This window comes from Saccopteryx leptura, chromosome 3, assembly GCF_036850995.1.
Source record: "Saccopteryx leptura isolate mSacLep1 chromosome 3, mSacLep1_pri_phased_curated, whole genome shotgun sequence".
Lineage (NCBI taxonomy): Eukaryota > Metazoa > Chordata > Mammalia > Chiroptera > Emballonuridae > Saccopteryx > Saccopteryx leptura.
Window position 1 is genome coordinate 2,914,116 of NC_089505.1, and position 26,267 is coordinate 2,940,382.

The following is a 26,267-nucleotide window of genomic DNA, read 5'->3' on the forward strand; positions in this document are numbered from 1 at the left end:
CGTAGCCACTCTGCTCTGTCACCCGAGGCTGCTCCACGGCCAGGCCTCTTCGGCTGAGGCCGTGCTCCTGCTGCCTACGGTGCCTCCGCCCCAGGCCAGGCCCGGGAGAGTCACAAGTGACATCAAGAACACGCAGGAACCAGGACGTGTGGCCTGGAGAGTCACTGGGCACCACGTACTGGGCAGAGGTGCCCACTAACCGTCACAACCGCCCTGCAATGGGAGCGTTGGGGAAACTGGCGTGCGAGAAGATAAACCATGGGTCCGGGGTCACCCAGCTGGGAAGCAGTGACCTCAGAGGGCCCGGTGCTAAGCGACTCCCGGGTCCCTCTGGCCACAAAGGCTCCAGCGTTTCTGAGGGGGCCGAGGGGACGCTGGTCAGGCTCGCTGCTCTGGAGAGCGGAACCCCCCAGGAGCTGAGCTGGAGGTTTGGGGGAACACCACGGTCCGGGCCCCGGAGCTGCAGGCCTGCCTTCTCTCTGGAAGCCTCGGGGAGGGGCAGTGACCATCGGAGAGTGTCCAGCGGGGCTGCCCGCTCAGGACGGGCTGTTGGGCCTTGGACTCTCAGAAGTCCCTCCCCACCCGGACACCCCAGTGCATCCTCGCGGTAAAATTAGACTCTTCAGAAATTTGGTGGCACGGTGAAGAGCGTTTTATCGGAAGGACAAAGTAAGTAGGGGGGAGGGCGACGGCCAGGGCCCCCACCCACCCATGGGCACCCCTTCCTGGCCCCTTTGCCCTGTCCCCAGACGCGGATCTAACCGGGACTTCTCTCATAGGGTTCAAGCCAGGACAGCGTCCCTAACTGGGTCAGGAACGTCCCCCCTCCGTGTCCTTCCTTCTAAGGTCACAGGGTCTGCTCTGAGCTGGGCCTCAGGAGGCTGCTTTCAGAGCGGGCTCTGCCACCGCACAGCTGGGAGCACGTGGCCAAGGAGCTGCAACGCTCTGGGCCTCAGTTTCCCCCTCTGTCCCCTGAGGCGCGAGGGCCAGCTCTCGATCTCCAAGTTCCTTCCGAGGGGTAAGAGTCTGGGCTTCTACTCTGAGACAGCGGAGGCTCATGACTACATGGCATGTCCCCCCACGGGCCCTGGAAGGGGTAACGAAAGCGCAGTAGTCTGGGCCACTCCGCAGGGGAAGGAGCTGGTCCCCACCTTCCCTGCAGCCCCTTCCTGCCTGCCTGCCTCACGGAAAAGGCCAAGCTGTTCCGGGGGGGGGAGTGGGGGGAGGAAGTAGAGCTTGGCCCAAGGTTGTGTGCTGGGGCCTGGGAACCCGCCATCCCAGAGGGGGCGAAGCCACAAGCTTCCTGTGCCAGCCCGCGGCCCCCCTGGGTGCCGGGGGCCCCCGTGCCAATGGCTGCTTTCTCTGGGGCTGACAGGGGCCAGGCTCACACGCTCCCTGACCGTCCCCTCCGCTGGCAGCACACTTGCCATGGCAGTCACGCAGAGGAGCTGCTTTGTCCGCCTGTGGGCTGCCCGGTTTCCCCCCGCCTCCTCCGCCCCCCTCTAATCCTTGTTGGCCTGGTACGGGCATACCCCAGAGGCTGCGGCTCCGTCCCTGGTGACCTCTCGAGGCGGGGCCCCACGCTGGGCCTGTCCCACCGCGGAAAGGAGTGAGGACAGCAGCCTGATCCCGTCGCCACTGAGAACCCAGGAAGAGGGGACATCGTTTTATACCGCAGGCCCCCACCCTGTGACAAGGGCCCCGTGGTGACAGATCTGCTTGGGTTGCAAAGTCATCGTCTCATAACATCCATCGAAGCCATCGACGACATGGGTGTCACCAGACGTGTCTTAAAGCCACCGCGGAGGTAAAGAGGACCCTCCAGAGGGCTAAGGGCCGCCGGCCTCACCTGCCTCACGCCCCCCAGGGAGCACAGGACTCGGCGGTGGGCAGGAGCAGCAGAGCTGGGCTGGCACTGCCCACCCCTCCCCACGCACCTTCCTCCTTTTCCTTCTCCGTGTCCCGTTTGAAGGGCTTCGGGCAGGGACACGCTCGGGAGCTCGCAGGCCCACAGTGAGACGAGACATTGTAAGTGAGGGGGCATATCAGTGAGAGCAGGTCCGGGCACCTAGAGAAGGACAAGGATGGGGGATAAAGGAAAGGAGACTGGCCCTCGGTGCTGGCTGGGGCCCGAGTGCCCGGCGGTCACTTGATGACCAAGTTGTCCCCTTTCAGACCACCCGAGCCGGCGCAAAGGGTGATGATGCACGCCAGTCTCTATTGAAGAGCAAGGTCCGCTCTACCTGAGACCTGAAGGCAGCTGCTGGCTGTGGCTCCCCAAGGCCAAGAGCACACAGTCCTGGAGGCCTGCTCCCTTCGTCCCTGTTCTCGGCTCCCATCGCATCCCAGCCCACAGGTGACCTCTCTAGGGCAGAGCGGTCTTCTCCGCCCTCTCCCCCGCCCCCACCCCCGCCCCTGCAGCATCAGAACCCTCTACGCCAACGCCACACTCACAGCAGCTCCTGGCCCGCTCACCTCCAACACCTGCTCGCGAGGGACCCGCCGGAAGCCCGGGCGGCGGGAGTCAGAAATAACAAGGTGAAACCATGTGACCCGGCCTCCCCTCACAGATCCCTTCCCATCCACAGGTCTTGAAGGGTCTTTGCTAACAGGTGCGTGAGAAGTTCAGTGTCTGTGTCGAATGCCCGTCTGCGTCAGTTCGACCACAGCTCTAAAAGAAGAACAAGAAAAATTCACTTAAAAAAGTCACTGTCCCAAAAAATAGACACAAATGGCGATGAGCATGTAGAGAAGTCCTCGTCATCAACAGTCATCGGGGAAATGCCAGGCAGAGCCACACTGAACTACCACCCCACGCCCACCAGCAGGGCAAAAATAGGAAGGTTCAGACTAGCTGAGACCCCGTCCAACGCCGATCGGGGAGCAGAAAGTGCAGGCAATGCTTCGACCACGACCCACGAGTCTGTCTCGTGGATTTTGACCCAAGAGACTGAAAACATTGGCACACAGAATTACTTGTACAAGAATGCCCATCAAGACTGACCTGTGGTGGCGCAGTGGATACAATGTCAATCTGGAATGCTGAGGTCGCCGGATCAAAACCCTGGGCTTGCCTGGTCAAGACACATATGGGAGTTGATGCTTCCTGCTCCTCCCCTCCTTCTCTCTCTCTCTCTCTGTCTCTCTCTCTCTCTCTTCTCTAAAATGAATAAATAAATAAAAATAATTTTTAAAAAAGAATGCCCATTGAGCTTTATTCATCATCACAAAGAACTGGAAACTGCCCACGTGTCCATCCACAGGAACTGAGGGGACAAACCGCACGGGCTCACAGACGCAGCCCTGCTCAGAAAGGACGGGAGTGGTCTACACTGATGCCCGCTGCAGCACAGCTGAACCCCAACTACACGGGCTCGAAGGGACCGTGCTGTGACTCCACTTACGTGAAGTTCTGAAAGGAGCCAAATGGACTGAGGTGGAAGGAGATGAAATAGTGGGTACCTCTGGGTAGAGCGGCTGACTGGGCAGGGGCGCGAGGGGACCTTCTGGGCGATGGAATGTTCTGTCTCTTGATAGAGGTTTATGTTATATAAGTGGATGCATATGTCAGAACATCATCAAGTGCACATGAAGTTTGTGAGTTTCATTATAGATCGTTCCTCTAAAGCAGTGGTGGTCAACCTGATCCCTACCGTCCACTAGTGGTGGACAACCTGGTCCCTACAGCCCACTAGTGGGTGGTCCAGCTTTCATGGTGGGCAGTAGCGGAGCAACCAAAATAGAAATAAAAAGATAGATTTAACTATAGTAAGTTGTTTTATAAAGATTTATTCTGCCAAACTTAGCGAAAATCCAACATAAAGTACTTGGTAAGTAATTATTATTATTATATGCTTTAACTTGCTATAACTATGCTTTATAAATTTTATAAAGTTACTTCCCTACTTTATAAATCACCATGACTGTGGAACTGGTGGGCGGTTAGAAAATGTTACTACTAATAGAGATACAAAAATGGGCAGTAGGTATAAAAAGGTTGACTACCCCTGCTCTAAAGGAAGAAGAAGAAAAAAACACTGTAAAATGTTGGCGAGAAGGAGCTACGGTCCTTCCCGGAGGCGATCTAGGAGGAAGATGGCAGTCCACCAAAGCCCCGTGGACAATCACAGGGGCACAGGTCTGCTCTCACCACGCATCGGTGGACACGGTGTCAGGAATCTGAGGACAGGTTGGTCTTCATAGAACTGGGAGTCTCCAGGTCAATGTGATCCCCAAAGGGCACCCTGTGTAGCTGAGTGGATCCTGCACTTCCGCTCCCAGGACAGCCACCATCAGAAGAAAGGACAAGCCCCTGTCTCAACTATCAGAAACTTTCAAGATGCCAAGTTCTCAGTGTCACAAGGAGCATTCAAGGTTGTCAGACGCCAACTCCATTCAAAGCAGAAAGCCCCCGGGCACCATCCCCACACCTGGCAAGCCCTGACATGGGTCAACCAGATGTCCCGGGTCTCCTGACGTGAGGGACTAGAAGAGCCTGCTGTACTTTCCACCCAAAACCATTTCACTCGAGCCTGCAAACAGTGACCACAGGCCCCAGTTTACAGGCAGCGCCAGGAACAGACGGACAAGCTAAGCACCACCACAAAGCAGCAGCTGGAGCGTACTGTGTGGCCTAACCGGCCCCAACAAGTCACGGTCATGAAGAGACAGGCACGGATTACAGAGACCCCAGGGGCATCGTGGCAGAGAGTTACGACGCGTCGCGGTGGCTTGGCTATCGGTGTGTCGGTGTGAGCCAAGCTCCTTTACAGAACACAGTTGGCAGAGAGACTGGGCGTTTGGCGAGAAGAAATTTAATGAAGGAGAAAGGTAGAGGTCATTGAATAAAGCCAGCACAGAGCTGTATATAGAGTTTGTCCCTTTTTAAGATTTCTTTTTTTTTTTTTTTCAGGACATGCTTGAAAATATCTGTAGCAGTGATCTCTGAGCGTTGTAGACCTGTGAAAGTTCTTCGTTCTCCTTTGCTTGTCTCCATTGTGCAAGCGTCTACGGTGTGTATGTGCTACACCCGTTAGGGATGGCGCTGTGTCTCCCCCAAAAGTCCGTGTGTTAGCGTCCCGGCCCTCAGGAACCAAGAATGTGACCTTACTGGGAAACAGGGACCTGGCAGTTGTAAATAACTTCAGATGAGGTCACATACTGGAGCAGGGTGGGCCCTGTTCCAATGTCACTGGCTCCTTCTAACAGGGGGACATCGGGGCCCGGAGACACACACAGGCAGGGAGAATGCCACGTGAAAGTGGAGGAGGAGATGAGAGCCACAGAACGCAGAAGCCGGCCGGGGAAGCGCACCGGAAGCCGGGGGACCGGCCAGTGAAGCGCACCGGAAGCCGAAGCCCGCCGGTGAGGCGCACCGGAAGTCGAAGCCGGCCGATGAGGCGCACCGGAAGCCGGGGGACCGGTGCAGAGCAGGCCTGCCCTGACAGCCCCGCCCTCCGCAGCGCCCCGCCCTCCGCAGCGCCCCGCCCTCCGCAGCGCCCCGCCCTCCGCAGCGCCCCGCCCTCCGCAACGCCCCGCCCGCTGACCGCCGTGATCTTGACCTTCCGGCCTCCAGGACTGGGAGACCACCTGTGGCTGGACGTTCCCAAGGCCCCCGGCTTGCAGCACATGTTGCAGCAGCCTGACCAAGGAATAGAACGTCTATCACAAATAACAGATCCGACGTCAAACATTCAAGCAGGATGACGAGGGGCCTGGGTCAGGGGCCGTGCCGCGCGGGGTGTCGCTCTCACCGGGTCGGGAGCTTCTTCCTGTCTCTCGGGGCAGCGGTTTCCATTTTTATAAACAGCTTTAATGACGAGAACATTCTTCCCTCTGTGAAGCCGAAGGCTGCCTCCCTCCGCTGATCGCATGAGTCACCCCCGTGAGTCACGCTGCTCCCTGGAGCTGTGCACAGGAAGGTCTAGCTCCCGGGGGCCACCAGGAGAAGCCCCGCTCCACCCTCCTGGGGCCTCCTCTTCTCCCACCGCCTGCCAGCACCGGGGGCACCGGGGAGGGGCCAGGGCCCCAGCCAAGGGGGTCCCAGCCAAGGGGGTCCCGGCCCTCCTGCCTGAGCGCTGAGTCTCTTATTATAATGAAGCACCTCCTCGCGCCAGGACGTGGCCCCCAAGCCGGAGCACAGGAACCTGGGCCTAAGGGGCCGGCAGATCGCACCCGCTTCCCGGAATAACCGCGGCCGGCCCCCCGCGCCCTGCCCTGGAAGCCGCCCTGCCCTGGAAGCCAGCCGGCCGGCCGCCACTTCCTCTCCGCGCTGCCCGGGAATGAGGTTATCATGTCTCGCACACGGCCATTCCATACACTGAGACAATCGGAGGAAGTGTGGGCCTTTCTCCACACGGGGAGCCAAACGGAACCCTGCTTATCAAAGGGACTAGATTTATTCAGTTGCTACAAACGGCCAAAGACTTCCTTTCCCAAAAGAAAGGCCGGGAGGAAGGGCATGTCCTGCGGCCACCTCCAGGGACACAAGAGCCCCATCTGCTTTGCCTGAAGCCGGTCCATCCAGCACAAACCCCCCACCCTGGCTCCTGGATCTAAGGGGAGGGAGTGTCCACCAATCAAGGGGGCTGGGTGGAGGGACACGCAGTCTCCTCTCAGACCAGGCGGTCCGCAGGGACGGGAGAGCTGGGGGGACTGAGGCGTGTCCCATCTCCCACCTGAGGGGAAGGGACGAGGGCCAGAAAGGTAAGTGAGGGGGGGAGGGGCGGGACATGGGGGTCTGGAGAGGGGGAGGGGAGGAAGGGAACGAAGGGAGGGGCAGGGGCAGCAGGAGGGAGGGTGGGGAGGCGGCCGTCCATCCCCGGGGTCCCAGCAGGCCCATGTCCAGTCCTAGGTCCCTCACCTGCATGCCCTGCCCTCTCCTCTCCCGGGGGCCAGGTGGAGCCTCCCGCCCACCTCGCTGAGCCCAGGCCTCTGCGCAGGCTCTCTGCGCCCTGGGCCCCTCCACTGGCTGTGGTCCACCAGCGAGGTGAGCAGAGAGCACCCCGGAGCCGGGTGCAACTCCGACAGCCACCCCCTAACCTAACACCGATGGCGACAGTCGGACAGGGGGCACCCCTCCCATCTGCGTCGGCCACCTTGGCCCTGAGGCACTGCCCAGTGACCCCAGGACAGAGGAACCGCCCCCTGGGGCGAGAGCCGGTCTCACCCCGCACAAGGCTCACTGCGCAGCGTGGCCGCCATCACTGTCTGAGCAGGAGCCCGCCCGGGGGGGTGGGCCGGAGCAGACTTACCAAGACGGGGGAACCGGAGGCCAGTCTAGCGCTTCCACGGAGGTGGAAGCGCATCCCCCTGGCCCTGGAGGACACCGGCCTCAGAACCAGACTCCCGACTGGACGTCGGCCTTGGTTAAGAGACATATACAGCCACTCTTGAGAGAGTCTCTGCTCTGGAGTCTCCCTGATCCAAAAAGCCAAGAACCAGGCCCGACGTGTGAAGGACAAAGCTTTGGCCTGAATGTGTTGCTTCCCCGCCCATTTTGTGTCCACAGGAAACTCGAGGAAAAGTCCGGCTAAATGCAGGCGCCCCTTCAGAATCCCGCCCGACACTGCAGCTCACGCAGAGTGGGCCTGTAAGTGGACGTCTGTTTCCCCTGCACGCCGCCGAGGAGGACGACTCTACCGTGTCTCCCCACCCGCAGATTGGTACCCGGGCCGACTGGGTCCTCTCGGGGGCACGCCTCTCAGTGCAGCACCCGAAGGCCACCCCCCTATCCCCCCGCCACTGGCTCTAACATTCAGGCCTCTCTGGCTCTCCCTCCCGCACCCTGGCGGCGCTGAGCGGTGGGCTCGAGTGTGGGAATGACACACTCCAATCAGCAGGGTCCTCGAAACACGCTCATCAAATCCCCCCAGCACCTTGACAGCTCGGAGGCATGTCCAGGGTTTCTCTTCAGTCCGTCCATCAATCAATCGGTCACTATGCACTGAACACCTTCTGCACATCCTTCACCCGGGGCGGGGAGAGGAGGGAGGCTCAGACCCATTGGATCATCTAATGCAAACCCTTAATGACCATACTGATGGCATGTGTATCAGCTCTAAGAACAGAGGAAACACGAATGAAAGAGCCCTGAGACGTGGGCCCTGTCCGGTGTCGCACACAAGCTCAGAGGCAAGCGCTGAGGGCTGGTGGAGGCAGCTCCCGGTCAGCCAGGAACGTCCCAGGCGCTTCCCAACGTCCCCTTCGCCTCCTCATCGCATTGCAAGGACGTCTGGTGACGAGGCCTGCGCCCCCAGGTCTTACCCCACTGGTGAGGGCACCCTTCCCTGGAAATTCCCGGCCAGCGTCCCCTCGGACCCCACTGACGCAGAAGGTGACAGAAGTCCCAAGTCTACACCAGTCACCTACAGGGGAAAGGAAACCTCCCCCCTCAAACCCCAGGGGCTTATGTGCCTCCAGAAGCCACGGATCCCTGTTGGGAGGCCACACAGCCACTGCCACTATTGTCACAAACGTAGCCCGTGACTGCTAGGGCTTCATGGGCGCCCCCTAACATCTCTCCAGGGACCACATGTTAAGAACCTCGGGGCCCATGGTGTCAGCGTTGTGAACAGGACACAGCTCCCCTGGAGAAGCGTGCATTCGGTTAGGAGGGGCCACACGGGGGTCTGCTCGTTCCAGAGACACTGACCGGACAGTGATTCCCGTGGTAAATGTGAAAACAGAAATCGCGGGCCAGCCCACGACCGCCATGCAGACCCCACGGAGGCCGGTGGCAGGTGGTCTGGGAAGACGGGGAAACCGAGCTTGCAGAACGGACTGGATTCCAGGGGGCAAAGGCAGGAGGAGGCGTGGCCGACAGACTTCTGGACCCGAAAAAAGCCCAAGAGTTTTTCACAGGACAGAGGAGTTTGCAGCTGTGGTGGCAGCTAAGCCCCTGGCCAGCCCTCTGCTCTGTTTGCATTGAGTCCGTTTGACGACAGCATGAATTCTGAGAACAAAACTTCCAGGCTCGGGCTGTGTAACTAGAACCCAGAGACAGAAATAGCTTCTCCGCACATGCATGGGTGCGGCCTGGTCCGCGGCTCCAAGAACAGGTTTGTTTTTATGGGTTTTTTTTTTTTTTTTGTCTTTTATAAAACTTGGAGGTTTCCTCAAAATCCACAAATCAGGTGAATGACCCAGCATTTCTGTTTGGCTAGTTTCGTCCCGTGTAATATTCTTATAGTCGTCGGGTATTGTCCTAATTAGTTTTTCCTTCTTTAATTGGAAAATCCCGGTGACTTTTGAAGCCACGTTTTCAGGTAGAATAGAGAATAATTGAGCAAAGGAAAAGGTAGCAGTTCCTACAATATGTCATCAAAGGGAGTATCGGGAGCCAGGTGCAAATGTTGAGCAGTGAGTTTTCCTTAGAAAAACACACACATGTGCCCGGGTGGTGTTTCCAAGTCAAGTCAGGACCGGCCCAGAGAAGACATGGCACCCTGGGGCCGTCCCTCAGCCCCTCAGCTGGGTTCTTGTACGCTAATATAAGTCAAAAGAAAAAGTCAACCTTGAGGAGCCACAGACTCATCACGGGTAATTTGGAGAAATAAAGATCATTCATTATATGTATTTTAATACATGTATTTATTAATAAAACAATACACAAGTAATTATAACCCAACCTCTTTACCAATAGAAAATGAATTACATTTCCTTATACCTCCCTTTCTTCTGTATCCAAATATATTTGTTATTTTTAAAGTAGCAATAATTAATATATCATATGCTTACCTGACATTATTTTATACATACTCTATTTTGTGTACCCACATTTTTTTAAGTGAGAGGAAGAAAGATAGACACCTGCATGCGCCCTGACTGGGATCTACTCATAACCTGCCCCCCCCCCCCCGTCTTGGGCCAATGCTTGAATACTGAACTATTTTTCAGCACCTAAGGCTGACAATCAAACCAATAGAGCCACTGGCTAAGGGGAGGAGAAGAGGGAGAGAAGGGGGAGAGAGAGGGGAAGAGAAGCAGATGATTGCTTCTTCTGTGTGCTCTCACCAGGAATCGAACGTGGGACTTCCATACGCCGCTGAGCCTTCAGCCAGGGCTGTACACATACACAATCACCGTGTAACATGTGATAGAGTGAGCATTCTATGAAAAAGTAGCCATTTCCGTATTATGAAATGTTTAAAATACTTGCAATCTTACCTACACACCTCATCATAAGTATAGCTTCTTAATTTGAATTATTTCTTCCTCAGGAACAGAGTTATGGGAGCAAAACGTAGACTCGCATGGTTCTTTCAAACTATCTTCCAAAGTAATCTAATCTGCAGTTCCATCAGGAGTCCCTGAATGTTCCCAGTCAACCGCCGTTTTGCCAGCCCCTCTGTTGTTGTGACGGCACTTGGCATTGGCACGACTTTGTACTGCGCGATCAGTGAGTGTAGTGAACCAAGAAGAGGTGTTGTTTCTCTTTTTCTCTCTAATATTGAGTTCGTCCACGGACGTCTATCTCCACTTCCGTAAACGGGGAACCCTGGACCGCGTCTTAGGGATTCCCACGGGCAGGCCGAGCTGTGAGGGCCCTGTCTGAGTTTCGGTTTCCCACACTGAATCTGCTGTCACTGATCACACGGGCACTCGCTGCAGCCACCATATTATTCGTCGCCTTGGTTGCTACTCTGTGCTGAGGAACTGCATTAGTACAACCCTCTAAGGCAGAATTAGTTTAGAGTGGAGAAAATCCCCACTTTTCACTTGAAAGTAGACTTGGGGTGCCACCACCTTACATATTTTGGCCAACGTCACAGGGTTAGGAAGTATCAGCCCTGACGCTGGACGGTCCCTTACTGCCCGGCAGCCGCTCCTGAGGCGTTTGCCCAGTCTCACTGTCTTCCGGTGCCTTGGGTTTCACGACACTGTGGCTTTTAATTCCATGTGATCGTGTATGTCCACATTGCCTTACGTTTTCTTATCTGTGATTGTGGGGACCACTCAGTATACATGCATTGATTTTTACTTGATATGGGTATTTTCATAAGCCCCGGGGACCAGCCCCGTGATTATTTTGCAGAGGGATTTTGACATCCTCGTCACTGCTCCAAGAAGACTGTCACCGGACGTGGGGACCTTTCTGTTACACACAGAGCCTATCCAACTTCATTCTAAAATTCGCATGGGTAGTATCATTTTCCAGGTGGGAGAAGAAAAACGCTTTTAAATCATCGTGCTTTGGGGCCTGGGCCGGGTAGCTCAGTCGGTTAGAGCGTCATCCCCACAGGCCAAGGTTGTGAGTTTGATCCCCGGTCAGGGCACATACAATCAACCAATGAATGAATGCACAAAGAAGTAAAACAACAAGTCAATGTTTCTCTCTCTCTCTCTCTCTCTCTCTCTCTCTCTCTCTAAAAATCAATAGGTAAATTTTAAAAACAATTAAACAAGGGTGCTCTGGTCAAAGAGTAGAAATGCACTAACTGTGCAGATGGAGACCTGTCTGCCTTGCCCTCCTGTTCGGTCACCGTGGCCTGAGCCAGACCTGAACAGCCAGGCCCTGGCGACAGGCGGAGACGCCACCCTCTCGGAAGCCGCCCAGCCATCGCGGTGATTGAGAGCTTGAGTTCACACAGCCCTCCCTGGCTCCTGTGTCTCGCCTGCTGTTGACCTCTGGTCAAGTTCAGACACAACCCTGGAGCCTTTGGAACCTTCTCGTCTAATCCCAAATGGGGCCCTGGCTTCCAGCTTGGCACACGAGGTGTCCTGGGGTGATGCCCACATGTCCACGGCCAGCCAAGCGCTCGCTTTAGCTCTCCTGCCACAGGCCTGCCCGGACGGAGGGGGCCGGGTGCGGACCAGCCCTGGGCTGTGAGAACCCTGACTCGGCCATGTCTCCAAGGTAACAGCGGGATTCCTGAGCCACCCTGGCTGTCGCTTTGGGAGACAGACCCTTTGATGTCCAAAGGGCTGCTTTGTCATTCTGAGTGACTCTGGTGACAGAGGTGCTTATCAAAGCGTCAGTTCCCGGGATTGTCCTCGGCCCAGACATCAGATTCCTGACAGGTGGCTCATTCTCTCCCTGCCGCTGGGGGAGGTGACAGAGGGCACCCACGTGTCCCTGGGGTCCCGCTCTCCCCACGGCGCTGCCTCTCGGCCACTCAGCTCAGCAGTTCAGCCCCTGCTTCCTGCGGGAGCTTCCTGGACAGGCCACTGAAGCCCCTTCCCTCTCCAACCCCGGAGCTCGGACGCCTGCTGAATCCCGGGCCACACCCGCCTCTCCTCTCTGTGCTTGCCGCTTGCCTCTCCCGCCATCCTCAGCAGTCACTACCGCAGCAGGCCTGTGGAGCTCTCCATGGCGCCCGCCCGTGTGGGTTGAGCTCCCCGTGATTTGGCCGCATCTGACCGCCCGGCTGCTCCACTTCCGTGTGTGCGGGCTCGCCCTGCTGTGGACCTCACGCGGACATTCTCTCTTCTGGTCCAGAGTTTATGCTGAGGCTGTTAAGATGCCCCCCGCCCATATGACAAGAGCAACGTCCAGGTTTATCACAAGGTTGAATCAGTTTTTAGGAGTGAGTGAAACAGGCCATGCCAGTTTCCCAGGGCCACCGTCACCACGGACATAGCCCGAGGGGTGGACAACAACAGAAACCAGTTCTCTTCCGGTCCTGGAGGCCACGCGTCTGAAGTCCAGGCGTTGACAGGGCCACGCTCTCGGCAAGGCTTGCACAGGAGGGTCTTTCCTTGGCTCTTCCAGCTCCTGGAGGCGCCGGGCATCCCTTGGCTTGTGGCCACCTCCCTCCCTTCTATGTGCAAGGTTCTGTGCGTCTCTGGATCCCCCTCCTCTTATAAGGGTCCTAGTCTTGATGGATTAGGGCCACTCTAATGACCCCCGCAACAACCCTGTCTCCAAACAAGGTCACACTCACAGGTGCTGGCGGTTACGATTGCCACACATCTTCCTGGGGGACATAACTGAGCCCCCAACACAGGCGAAGTCTGTGGTTGGCCTCCTTCCCGATGATCCCCTTCAGCCCGCCCTTCCCCTGCCCCCCTGGTTCCCCTTCCTGCCCCTCCCCTCCGTCTCCGGCTCCCCGCCCCCTCCAGAACCCACCTGGCAGGAGGTAGGGGGCAGATCGGCTCATGCTGAGGTGGCACTCAAAGTGCAGCTCTAAGAGCACGATGCACACAGTGATGGAGCGGGGTGAGTCCATGAAGGAGGACCGAGGGGGGCGGCTCAGGAGGCCCCGAGGTCATTCCAGGAGGCACGGGATTGGCTTGCTGTCCGCGAAGCCAGTGCTTGTGCTGGAACCCAGACCCCCTGACCCAGGTCTGGGTGCCTTTGTCTCTCCCAACGGTCCTCAGCACGGGCCACCTGACTGTGGGATGGACCCTCAGGAAGTGCCCAGGCTCCTGAGGACCACGAGGGGTGCTGTGAAGATGCAGGGGGGGTCCAGACCGGGCCGGTCAGCATCCCCACTTTAATGGAGGAACCATGTCGGGGGACGCTGCGCTCACAAGCCCGGGTCAGGATGAGGAATATAAGCGACACGGGTGCTTGGGCCCCTTCCCGGCACCCACGGCTGACACCACCAATCAGGTAAGTAGAGGTGGCTGGTTCCTGTCCACATGGAGGTGTCCTTGAAATCCCCCCAACAGCTTCTGCAATTAGAATGAGTTGATACATTGATGAATGAAATGTATCAGTCATCCCTCGTGCGGTGACCCTGGGGGGGGGGACAAACATCTCTCACGTCTGAACTTGAGCTGCCTTTGACGCTGTGGCCAATCTGCCCAGCAGATCCGCCTTCCTCCTTGGCTCCTGGCTGGTGGGACAGGACTGAAGAGGAGGGTGAAGTCCCTGATTAAAAGTCCAGGGGCCACACTCCTTTAGGGAGTAGGGACCACTTTCTTGCGCCTACCTAGATTGGACACTGCAGCCTGGGCCCAGGGCTCGGGCCGGCCTGGAAATCGCATTGTTCTTTGACCTCTGTCCCCTGCTCAAGGTTAAAAATGAAATCCTGCTGGTCCTAGCTGTTGGCTTGAAAGGCTGGTGGTTAGAAGGGAACCTGGGACCGCTCACAAGCACGCTATTTGGAAAGTATTTATAGCTGGAGGATGTAGTATCTGAGATATTTTGGAATCAGCTATCTCTTCTAAAATTACACGTATATCCTGTTTTGTTTTATTTTAATTTTTAAATATGCTGCATCAAAATTCAAATTCAAACTAGATAGAGCAGTTACTCAGCGAAGAAGTAAGTTTGGGTGCCTCCCCCGGCGGTGTTCTTTCTAAAGAGAGGCATCCTGTATCCTTCTGGTAGATTCTTCTCACACATCTTCAAAGACTCATTCTTCCTAACAACCTGTTTGGACATAAGCTGCATGGGGTACAGGACGTCTGTCTGTATGTGAGGCGATAAATTGAAATACTCCGGTTTGCTGCATAAAAGTTCTTTTTCACCCACCACTTATAAGACATAGAAAGAAATGTCAGATACCTAAAAATAAATCTGTACCTTGGTGATCAGCTCTCTGAGCAGTCCAGTGAACCTGCCACCAACCCCTGCCCCAGGGGACACGTCTCCTGGTGACACACTCCGCCTCCCTCTAGGCCCCGCCTCCCTCTAGGCCCCGCCTCCCTCTAGGCCCCGCCTCCCTCTAGGCCCCGCCTCCAGGGCCTAGCTCCAGGCAAACTCACCAACTGCCAGTGTGGACTCAGGGACCCAAACACCAGCTGGGAAATGGGACACCCCCTTCCTGTTCCGACCCCCGACTGGAGCCCTGTGTTTAGAAACGGGAAGGCAGCATGCTCCTCCATGGCTGACTTGTTAGCTCACATGCAGCTGTTGGCTAGGAGCTCACACCCCCATTCCCGATTCCCTTCTGCAGGACATCAGCCACACGCCTTCCCTTACTGCCTGCCCCCCTCCCTGTAGCCCTGCCGCTCACCTTCGCCCCGAGGCCAAGCCTAGACCCCAGAAAGAATGCACTCACCTTGTCTGTACTGGGAGATAACCGGTCAGTTACAACTCCCAAGTCCACTCCCCTCTGTGCCCTGTGCCCGCCGGGTCCTCCGGCAAGCAGAGGCAGGTGCAGGGAGGGCAGGAGACTTGGGGGATCAGGCCTGGGAAGGAGGAAGGTGGGGAGCAGGACCAGACTGCGACGCACTGTGACCAAGCCTCCCCGCTCCAGCTCCGGGGCATGACAGCCCACGAGAGGACCAGAGCTGGGACAGATGTCTCACACCTCCCGCCCGAGCCCAGTCCCTGTGGCAGGAGCTCAGGAAGCGCGGGGCCTGGGCGGATACGCTGAGTCCAGTCTTGAAAGAGCCAGTAACTTCTTAAGGAAAGAGGATGTGATCCTGCTGGTTCACCCCCAAGGCTGCCCCAGCCAAGTGTGTTTTTGGGTGGGGTGTGTGTGTGTGTTGTTTTGCTGCTTCGTTGAGGTTCTTTCTAAAAAGGAGCCATCTCGTCTGTTCCCTGTCCTTGAGCGTTAATGGGGCCACCGGCTTTTCCCAGGTCCCTCTCCCCCCAGGGTCCATTTTTAAGGCGCTATGTGAGATCACTGCGTCATCACCCAGCCAGACACACCTTCCGCCTCGGAAGGACAGCGAGGCTCACACAACCTGGAGAATCAAGACCTTGCTTGCCTTTGCTGGGACTTTTCTTGCAGAGCCCGTGTGGCCGGCAGGACACTGAGCACCCCCACAATAACGCAGGTACGTGGGGGCCAGGCCAGGCCCGGTCAGCAAAGTCACGGCCACCTGGGAGGCCAGAGAGGACTGGCCTCTGCAGACCGGTGGGCCCACTGAGTCTGCCTGGCAGCTGACCCAACCGCTGCCCACCCACCAGGAGTCCCGGTGGCTCCAGCCCAGGCCTTCACGTGTCTCGGCCCCCAGGAAAGGGAGTCGCAAGGGTGACCCATCGGCTCTGAGGACTCCTTGGCTGCCCTGTCCGTCCATCCCTCTGTTTCTGGTCTCGGCAACCTGTTAAACACATCACATCAAAACATCTCTAAAAATAAGGGCTGATGTCATGGGGCTGGCCACTGAGGCTCAGAGAACAGGGCAGGAACAAAGAACAACCCCCAGGGGTGCTTTTTACTACTAAGTCTCTTTTGCTGGGGACACCAAAAAAAAAACAAAACAATGATTAACAAATGGTACCTTTCAACTTCAGAAATACCCTGAAATGCTTCCTTTACAGTGAAGTTTTTTACAACAGGAAACTTTTCCAAAATTTGTTTCCTCTGATTTGAACTCAGCACAAGTGTGTCCCTTCTACGCGGGGCCACACACGGTCCTCCTCCTCCTGGCGCCCCTCTCCTCCCCTCCCCTCCCCCTCCTGCCTCCCCTGCCCTCAGCTGTTAGGCCCCTGCGGGTCTCCAGGTCATCAGAGCTGATCCTGACTCCCGGGGCGGGCCAGCCCCGCTGTTAACTTCCAAACTGTTCTCACAGATGTGGTCTGAACAAGGCCAGGGACAGCCCCGGTGGCCTGGGCCCACGGGGGTCTGGGCAACGAGCAGGGTCAACACCCAGGGAGAAGCTTCCAGTGGGCCGGGGCCTGGGAAGCCCAGAGCGCCAGCACCAGGCATGGTTGTGCGTTGTGGACCTTAACACACTAGAAGCTCATGACACGGCCAAGTGGTTAGGAGCTCAAAAGCTTTGTGAGGGATTTTCTCAGAGGACCCGTTAATGCGGCCCTTTAATGGAATACTCCCCAATTGGAGTCCCTCACTGCAGCTATAAATAGGCTGATAAGGACTGGATGGGGAGACAGTCCTCACGCCCCCCACCCCTGCCCTCCTGGTCCAGTCCGGTCCTGTCCAGGGGCGCTGTTTGCAAAGTCCTCGGAGGGGGCCGGGCCTGGGGGTGGGGGGAGACAAGGGGCAGTTCTAGAAAACGTGCTTCTCGGCATTGAAAACACGCAGGAGCAGCAGGCAGGTCGGGACGTGCTACGTCCAGAGAGCAGTGTCCCGCGTGCTTCAGCCACGTCCCGCAGCATGCGCTGGGGAGCTGACTCCGGCACCGCAGTGAATTGCGGAAATTTCCACCCATGAACACAGCCGTGAGCATGAGCGTGGCCCCGCCCACCCCCAGGCGGCAGGTATTCCCGCAGCACCTGCGCTGTGGCTCCCCGTGGACGTCCCGGCCCGTCCTCCTGTCCTCCTGCCTAGAGCCCCGCTTCCAGCGGCCTTCCCGAAATATACATGCGGGAGGGAGGCTCCTGGGGATATTTTTGGGAGACAGCTGTTAGTGACTCTAGCGGAGTTAGGGGTGGCACTGGCAGTGGGGGCCGCGCAGGGAATGGGAGCTGGTGGAGGTGGGAGGGCTGGAGGAGGTGCAGGGAGGGGGGGAGGGCTGGTGGAGGTGCGGGGGAGGGGTGGGGGGCTGGTGGAGGTGCGGGGGAGGGCTGGTGGAGGTGCGGGGGGGGGGTGCTGGTGGAGGTGCGGGGGGGGGTGCTGGAGGAGGTGCGGCGGGGGGGCTGGTGGAGGTGCGGCGGGGGGGGGGGGCTGGTGGAGGTTGGGGGGCTGGTGGAGGTGCGGGGAGGGGGGAGGGCTGGTGGAGGTGCGGGGGTGGGGGTGGGGGGCTGGTGGAGGTGCGGGGGGGGGCTGGTGGAGGTTGGGGGGCTGGTGGAGGTGCGGGGGTGGGGGTGGGGGGCTGGTGGAGGTGCGGGGGGGGGGGCTGGTGGAGGTGCGGGGGGGAGGCTGGTGGAGGTGCGGGGGGGGGGCTGGTGGAGGTGCGGGGGGGGGGCTGGTGGAGGTGCGGTGGGGGGGCTGGTGGAGGTGCGGTGGGGGGGCTGGTGGAGGTGCGTGGTGGGAGGGCTGGTGGAGGTGCGGGGGGGGGGCTGGTGGAGGTGCGGGGGGAGGGCTGGTGGAGGTGCGGGGGGGGGGGCTGGTGGAGGTGTGGCGGGGGGGCTGGTGGAGGTTGGGTGGGGGCTGGTGGAGGTGCGGGGGGGGGGGGGGCTGGTGGAGGTGCGCGGTGGAGGTTCACAGTGTCCAGGAGAGGCTGCCCATGTGGCTGGGGCAGTGGGGAATGTGTGTGCTTGTGTGTGCGCACATGTATGTACATACGTGTATGCCTGTGCATGTGTGTGTGCATCGGTGTGTGTGTGCGCACATGCCTGTGTGCATGTGTGTGCGTGTGAAGAAGAAAAGATCCAGTGCTCATCCGCCGCCAAGGTAAAGTTCCAGCCAACCCGATCCCAGGTGGGCAGCTCCAAGATGGAAGTCCAGATTGTCACCCAGGAACGGCGCTTCCGCAGAACTCGGTTATCCAGGGGACAGGCGGTGGCCTGCTGGGAGTGTGAGAGCCGCAGGCCTTGTCCCCTGTGCGCAGCACGTGGTAGCAACACCCCCAACCGGGGTCAGTCCGTGGGTCTCCTCGCAGGACCTCGTGCTGCCCCCCCCCCCCCCCGTGCGTGCAGAACACTTTTTGCCGTGGGTGGTAGACAGAACAATGCCCTTCCCCCAACCAGCGCTGTCCCCATCCTAATCCCCAAAACCTGTGAACGTTTGCCTCACCTGGCAAAGGGGTGTTAATGATCTGAGTAAGAACCGTGAGATCAGGGGAGCCTGGGTCCCCCAGGTGGGCCCAATCTGATCACCAGGGTCTTTACACAGAGAGGCAAGAGGAAGGAAACACCAAACAGAGTTTGGAGCGCTGGGTTTGCAGGTGGAAGGGAGGCGGGGACCCGCACCTCAAGGTAGGTGGGCGCCTCCGGAAGCTGGCGGAGCCAAAGGAACCGGTCCTCCCCGGAGCTGCAGGAAAGATCGCAGCCCTGCCCACACCTTGAGTTTGGGGCCCGGTTTAGAGCTCTGACCCCCAGAAGCAGAAGAGAATGAACTCATGTTTACCTAAGCCCCTGCAAGCATGACAATGTGTCACCGCGGCAGGAAGAAAGGAGCACACAGAGTAAGTGTTTACGTCTCACATTCCACGCCTAGAATTCAGGAAGCAGAGGATGTCCCTGCTTCATGGTCGGCCGGAGGAGAGTCCCCCAGCCAGCCTCCTGGCACTCCCCACAAAGCTGGGCTCCAGGGTCCCCTGGGGTTGGGGTTGGTGAACATGGTCACGGTCGCGGAAGGAGCACGTTGTCTGGAATCAAGATATATGGTGTCACCCACTTTTTCAAATGCTGTGACCATCGAATGGGGTGGCAGGGGCTGAGTCATTTCATGGCCGGTGCCAAGCAAAGCTGTGAGGAGTTTGGCCCCGGGGAAACCCAGCCGGGAGAGGTGGAGGCTCTGCAGGGTTGTATCACGGGGTGGTGGTGGTGGTGGTGGTGGTGGTGGTGGGGTGTTGGGGAGAAGGTCTCCCGCAGTTTGGAATGCGTGTCCTCGACATCCTGGTGCTGCCGGGCTTCTCTAGCACGTCTAATTATCCGGGCTACACAAAGACACCTTCCTGATTCCTTCCAGAAGCAGGTCTAAGTCAGCCTTCAGGGCTAGGAGTCACAGTGGCTGAGATGCTATGTAACCAGGCCCTGAAGGTTTGTGGTGAAGGAAGGTCAGAGGGACTGGGGGGGAAAAATAGATAAAAAAAGCATAAAGCCACCCTGCCCAAGTGTTGCAAAGAACGGGATCAAAAACAGCATTGCTGGAGGAGAAGAATAGCTCCAATTCTTCATTCTCCACGTGTGGGGTGTTTCGTGCAAGAATTCAGTGGTGTTGTTGAAACCCACAGGCCCCTGGCTGTGGATCCCACGACAATGGATTGTCCTCCCTGGGCCGCCCCACCCAGGGGCTGAATGTCGCCATAGGCAGCTTCACACACACAGGCCTTTGTGTGCTGCCTCCGGCCCTTCCTCCATTGTTTTCTTTAGCACTGTCTCCCCCGTCTCCGGGCAGCGAGCCCTGCGTCCCCAAGGCCGGGCGGCTCCCATCCGCCATCCCTGACCCACCAGCCAGCGTGTCCCGAACTCACTGTCCTGGGTGAGTCAGACTGACCCATCCAGCGGCCATTCCCCACGCTGAGTGTCGGAATCACACGCCCCCCTGGGCCTCCTTCGGCCACCAGCTCACGGAGGATCTGTCCCCCTCAGGGTCGGGCCGTTCACACTGCAGACCCTGGACGCCCACGCCACCAGCTCCAACAGAGAGGGGGATGCGTTAGCTCAGTGGTCCCCAACCTTTTTGGGGCCACAGACCGGTTTAATGTCAGAAAATATTTTCACGGACCGGCCTTTAGGGTGGGACGGATAAATGTATCACGTGACCAAGACAAGCGTCAAGAGTGAGTCTTAGACGGATGTAACAGAGGGAATCTGGTCATTTTTTTAAACTAAAACATCGTTCAGACTTAAATATAAATAAAACGGAAATATGTAAGTTATTTACTCTTTCTCTGCGAACTGGTACCAAATAGCCCACAGACTGGTACTGGTCTGCGGCCCGGGGGTTGGGGACCATGGCTTTATAGGATAGGCAAGCTGGATCCTGAGAGTTTACCACACTGGAGTGAAATAAGACAGAAAAGGACAGCCACCATGTGATGTCGCTCTTAGGGGGGCTGTAAAACCAAGGACCCCCAACGAACAGACTCACAGCTATGGAGAACAGGAGGGTGATGACCAAAGAGGCGGGGCGTGGGGAGGGGCAAAGGGCTCAAATGCAGGGCAGTGGACGGACACTGGACGTCATCGGCGGTGAGCCCACCATAGGGTATACAGATGTTGTCTGACACCGCCTGAATGTATATAACAGGTGTCCCCAAACTACAGCTCGCAGGCCACATGCGGCCCCCTGAGGCCATTTATCCGGCCCCTGCCGCACTTCCGGAAGAGACACCTCTTTCATTGGTGGTCAGTGAGAGGAGTACTGTATGTGGCGGCCCTCCAACGGTCTGAGGGACAGTGAACTGGCCCCCTGTGTAAAAAGTTTGGGGACCTCTGGTATATAATGTTATTCACCGACGTGACCCCAAAAATCTAACTTAATAAAAAAAAAAAAGGAAAGAATGCTGGTTTATCTGCTGAAGCCTAAAGTGGACTTCGCCAGTTATCCGTCCAACATCCCTCCTGTCTTCTGTATGTGTCACTTTCCGAAGGTGTCGAGAGCCAAGGGATGCAGACGGTGGCCTGGACCACAGGAGTCTCACTGCTGTGGGGGCCGCACGTCTGAGATGGAGGTGTCAGCGGTGGTGGGTCCTGCTGAACCAGCGCAGTGAGGGAGGGGCTGCCCGGGGCTGTCCCCCGGCTCCCGCTGGTGTCCTGGCCCCCTCGGCAGTCCCGGGTTGTAGCACCGTCACCCGGACCCCGGCCTCCACCCTCACATGGCGTTCTTCCCGCGGGAGGGTGTCCACGTGTCCTCTCTTTATGAGGGCGCTGGTTCTATTGGACGAAGGACCCACCCTAATGACCTCATTTGAACGACTTACATCAGTAACTCGTTAACTATTTCCAAATAAGGACCCATTCTGAGCTACAGAGGGGGGGGGTGAGAGAGATGCAACTCAACCGCGACACTTTGTAACCGACCCAGGGAAAGAATTGTTTCTGTGGTTTGTTCCTAAAGACTATCATTCTCAATAAAAGTGACTCTATCTTACGAAGGAATGAATGAATGAATGAACAGATTGAGGTAGCAATGTGTCCAGTTAAAAATGCTTCTCTCCACACTTCCCGTTATCCAGAGACTCAGTTCTGGCAAATGAGATGCGAGTAAAACCAGTCAGATGGGGCCTATGGAGAAGCCCTCACCCGCCCCCTTCTTTCTCCCTGAGCGCGGACATGACACATGACACACAAGGTAATGACACACAAGGTAGGGAAGGCATCTTGCCATGTGAGGGCAAACTGGTGGGGACGGTGTCAGAAGCAGCCGGGGTCCCTGCTGACTTCTTCGAGCTTCTCTGAGCTGTCTTCAGCGCAATCTCTGGCCTGCCTCCTTGGCATGCGGGAAAAGAAACGTCTCCTTAGTTGAAGGAGTAGTTCTCGACCAGAAACAATTCCGTGCCTCCCGCCTCCGTGTCCTGGGAGACCTCTCGTGCTGCTGTCTGAACACATTTTTGGATGTCAGAGTGAGGGGGGGGCCCTACTAGTACTGGAGGGTCAAGGCCAGGGGTGCAGTGCTCAGAGTAGCCCCCCCTAAAACCACTGCATCACGCTGCCCCAAATGTCAACAGGGCCAAGGTTGGAGAAGCCCTGGTTAGTCACGGGCACAGACGTTTGCTACATGAATTGAACTGATAGAGGAAGTTCAGCAGAGCCTGAGAGAGCCCAGAACCAGGACTTGGAAGCCACCAGGAGACCCACTTCATTCCCTCCGGGGTTCCAGAACCCCCCAGCTCCCCTTTCTGTGGCTCTCCGCAAGCCTGTACTCGTCTCCTCTCTGTGGGCGGAGGTCCTTTGCGTCTCTAAGGACACAGCGGACATAGCAGTCCCTTCTCTTCCCAGGTCACCTGTCCCGACTTCCAGATGCTTAGGGGCTGACTTGTATCTCGGAGTCCAAATTCCTCATTTCTTGGAATAAAAAAAAAATGTGATGTGCACCAAATAAAGAATTTTAATAGGGCCCCAAATCAACTCTGCTCAAGGGAAGCAAGGTGTGTGTCTACACCAGGGGCGCTGGGACCCTCCCTCGGGGGGCGAAGCGGCAGGATCAGTAAGAAAGGTTTCTAAAACTGAGGTCACTGGGCGGGAAGACGCAATGCGTGTCCCCCGATGGGGAAGGGGGCACATTTTCTCAGGTCTGTACCCTTGCCAGCCCCCAGCCCGGTGACTTACTTGCATACGGAAAGAGCGCAATGAACAAATACCACGCGGCTCAGGTGACAGAAATAGCAAGGTGCTCCGTGGGTGGGGGCCCGTGTCATGACACTATTTGTTGAGGAGCCCCAGGGCCCCGCTGCGTGGTGAGGGAAGAATCTTTTCCACACACAAAGATGAAAAGTAAGTGCCCTCCACCCACACCTCCCTCCAGTGTGTTAACCCCCCGTTTTTCCAAGTTTCCAGAATTCTTTCAGGCCTGCAGTGTATTTATGGGGCTTCTATTCGTATTCACATTCGGACCCGTTGCTTCATTTTGAGGCTCTTTACCTGGAAACGCCTCTGGGTATGAATAAACATATATTGAGCATGCTATTTGAAAACAGTTGATACGCTGTTTAAAAATAAACGTGTCTGGGCCTCACAATCTTTTGGACGCGTGGCAAACCCCTCTTCCAGCTGAGCTCGTCCCCCCGATGCTGCCCTATTCCCACCTTCTCTCCTGCTTCTCCCCTGTTGCCTTTGGGGGGGCTTCAACCCTTCCCACCCACTACCTGAGGCGGTTCTCACACCACGCTGCAAACCGGTCTGCATCCTGTCCAGTTGTCAGGGTCCTGCTGGGCAGCTAACAGCTGACCTGATAAAACTCCGTCACACAGAGCGGTTCCTCGGTGGAGAAAGGGGTCTTTTCCCAGTCCCCTGTCCCCCACACCCCTGCCCCTCCCAACCTAGAGTACAGTTTGTGTTTCAACAGGAGCCTTTGAAGGGGGTAATCTAATGACTGATTGGTGGCCGGAGGGTCATCCATTGGCTCAGCTGGGAAGATAAGTTTGAGTGAGGGGCTTTTCCCAGGACCCACCGAACCTTCCCAACATCCCCTGCGCTGAGCCCTGGAAGTGGGGGACCAGCCGTGCCCACACACAGTATATCGCCCGCTAACAAAGACTCGTCAGGTGGACACAGCCGTCTGCCAAGTGCTGAGTTGGAAAAGGGGGCACAGGAATTAACCAACGTTCCCTCCCGAGGCCACACACAAATCAGGACTGGGCCTGAGGTCGGACCCGGGTCTGTCTCTTTTCTTTTTATGCGAGGCAACCCATGCCCATTACATTGTATCCAATTGGCTACTCAGTGAGCTCAACAATAGCCCCTTCAGAAACATGTGCGTGTCCCCATCGGGCCCCGGTGGGGGTTGAAACACAGTCGTCCCTCGCCATATCACGGTTCACTTTTTGTGGTCTCACCGCACGGCGGATTTTTAAATTGTATATATCTAATTTTGTATCACGGATTTTTTGCTATATCACGGGATTTTGTGGGTCTAGAGGTATTCTTATATATTTATTATTTTAATTATTGGTGCAGTAAAATAAGCATTTTCTAGCCTAAAATGTTTGAAAACAATGTAAAAAACATTAATTAAAACATATTAAAAGAATATTAAATCATCATCATCTTCATCATTCAAGTTGTAGTATATTCACTGGTGAGTACCCATATAGAATTTTGTATGTTGTTAAAATTACGTAGGTTTAAGAGTGTAGAAAGTGTTTAAGGGCACAGGAAGTGTTTATAAGAGTGTGGGAAAGGTTAATAACAGTGTGGAAGAGGTTTATAGGAGTGTGGGGAGGGTTTATAAAGCCTTAAAATGTATATAAATAATAAAATAAATATAAGGTCGCTACTTTGCAGATTTTCGCCTGTGGCGGGGGGTTCTGGAACCTGACCCCCACGACAGCTGAGAGACCACTGTATTACTTTCAGAGGGCAGGGTCTCCCTGCTGACCTCCTGCTGACCACCCTGGAGGAGGACCTGACCGCCACACAGTCACATGTGCTTCTGCACCTGCTGTGTCGAGACTAACCAGCGCCACCTCTTTCCTCCGACCTCTTTGTCCCCACGTCCAACTGTGAGCATGCTCCTGAGCCCCCTGGCCCGGGAAGAGACGCAGTGAGGCTGGGGGCCACTGTGACCGCAGGCTCCTCTTCTGTGGCCACTCCTCAGCTCTCCCAGGGAAATCCAAGAGGGCGTCCTCCATGGATTCTGAACCTCGGACTCAAAACTCATGGCCAGGCTGGATTCTGTACGTTATCTACCCTAGAACAATCTTATGTTCAAAGAATTTTTACAAATGAAATCATAAGCGCATTTGAGTTCATTATATACTACTATGAAGTTCACAGTTGTGTGAAAGTCTTGGAAAATGAAGACTCTTTTTCTGATTAAAATAAATAAATCTCAGGTCACCTCTTTGGCTTTCATTTTCTGTGACACCCCTTGTGTAAAAAGTGAGGCAAACTCACATTCCAAAAGTTGCTGTCAAAATGCAGGTTTAGGAAAAAAAGAAAAATTCTAGGAACTTTTGGTCAACTGGAATCCCTGTCCTTTCCTAAACATTGAACATCGTCAACAACAAATTTCAGCCTGCACTTTTTTTTTTTTTTTTTTTTCCCCAGAAGAGCTCAAATGTTTGGGGTTTGGGTGGATGGTGGGGGTGAGGTGAAGGAAAAAAGCTAAGGATTCAGTCTCCTTCTGTTGTGGGACGGAAACAATAGTCAGATGTCTGAAGCGAGAAATAAAACCCAAGTCTTCACTGAGCCCAGTAGCACTGAACTTGAGAAGAAAGCTGTGTACTGAACTCGGCAGCTGCGGAGGCCGCCTGCCTGGAGAATGTGGGCAGCCCGTCTTACGTAATTTGCATAAAAATGTCTGGAATGCGAGGGTGTGAAATATTAACAACGCGCCTTATAATTATTAAGGGATTTTTCTTTTCCAGAGTAAAAATAAATAAATAAAAGGATTGTGATGGAGCTTAAAGGCCAAGAAGACTGTTTCATTCACTCTGAAGTTTCTTTCAGACCAGTGGGAACTGAATGTATCCTCCCGGAGGTCTCCTTGGCAAAGCGTGAGGAGGCTGTTGCTGACGACGGCTACAAATGCTGCAGGTAGCTACTGTCGTTATTAAGAGAAGTCGCCTTCTTTCAAACGGGGAAAGCTGCAACAGTGAGAAGGGGGAACATATAAGATGTCCGAGTTTTTAAGGCACAAGGAACTTTCTTTAAATGGGATTCACGCCGGTCAGCATTTTGGGAGTGGGGGTGTCACTTTTGAGGAAGTGGCACCAGGAGATGTTTTGCCCTCAGAAAGCCGTGATCAAGAAAACGCCGCATGCTCTCTATCCACGGGTGCCGTCCAGCGCTGGGGCACACGAGGGAAAATCAGACACTGGCTTCTGCGTTTCCTCCCTGCGGTCCACGGACGGAGACCTGGCTTGCAGGAAGCATGTGCCAGACGCAGGAGAAACTGGCCTGCAGCAACACGCAGGGGTGTAGACAGTGCCCCAAGGGGTAGCATGCCCGCCTACGGGAGGGTGATGGAAGATGCACAGCTTGCTACATTCATTTCCTTTTTCTGATTTCTTGGGAGGCTGACTTTCACTTCCCCAAAATCCACGCAGGGCGGGCATGGAGCGCCCAGCTTGGCCAGCCCCCTGGCAAGAGCTGTGGATGAAACCCTGAGATTTGGAACCAACCGTTCAGAAGCACAAGACACTGTGAACTCCCTCAGACCTGGTGGCCTTGTGTGTGGTGGCCACGCAGCTCT

The 26,267-nt window shown here is 56.3% G+C and overlaps 1 long non-coding RNA gene across 1 annotated transcript; it reads right to left on the reverse strand.

Moving 5' to 3' along the window:
* Nucleotides 1–9,887: 9,887 nt before the first annotated feature.
* On the reverse strand, nt 9,888–15,852 carry LOC136398625 (uncharacterized). The gene is made up of 3 exons (XR_010750008.1): nt 14,952–15,852; nt 13,070–13,617; nt 9,888–12,715 (listed from the first exon to the last, which is right to left on the reverse strand). It is a non-coding gene; the product is annotated as an uncharacterized lncRNA (long non-coding RNA).
* Between the last annotated feature and the right edge of the window lie 10,415 nt (nt 15,853–26,267).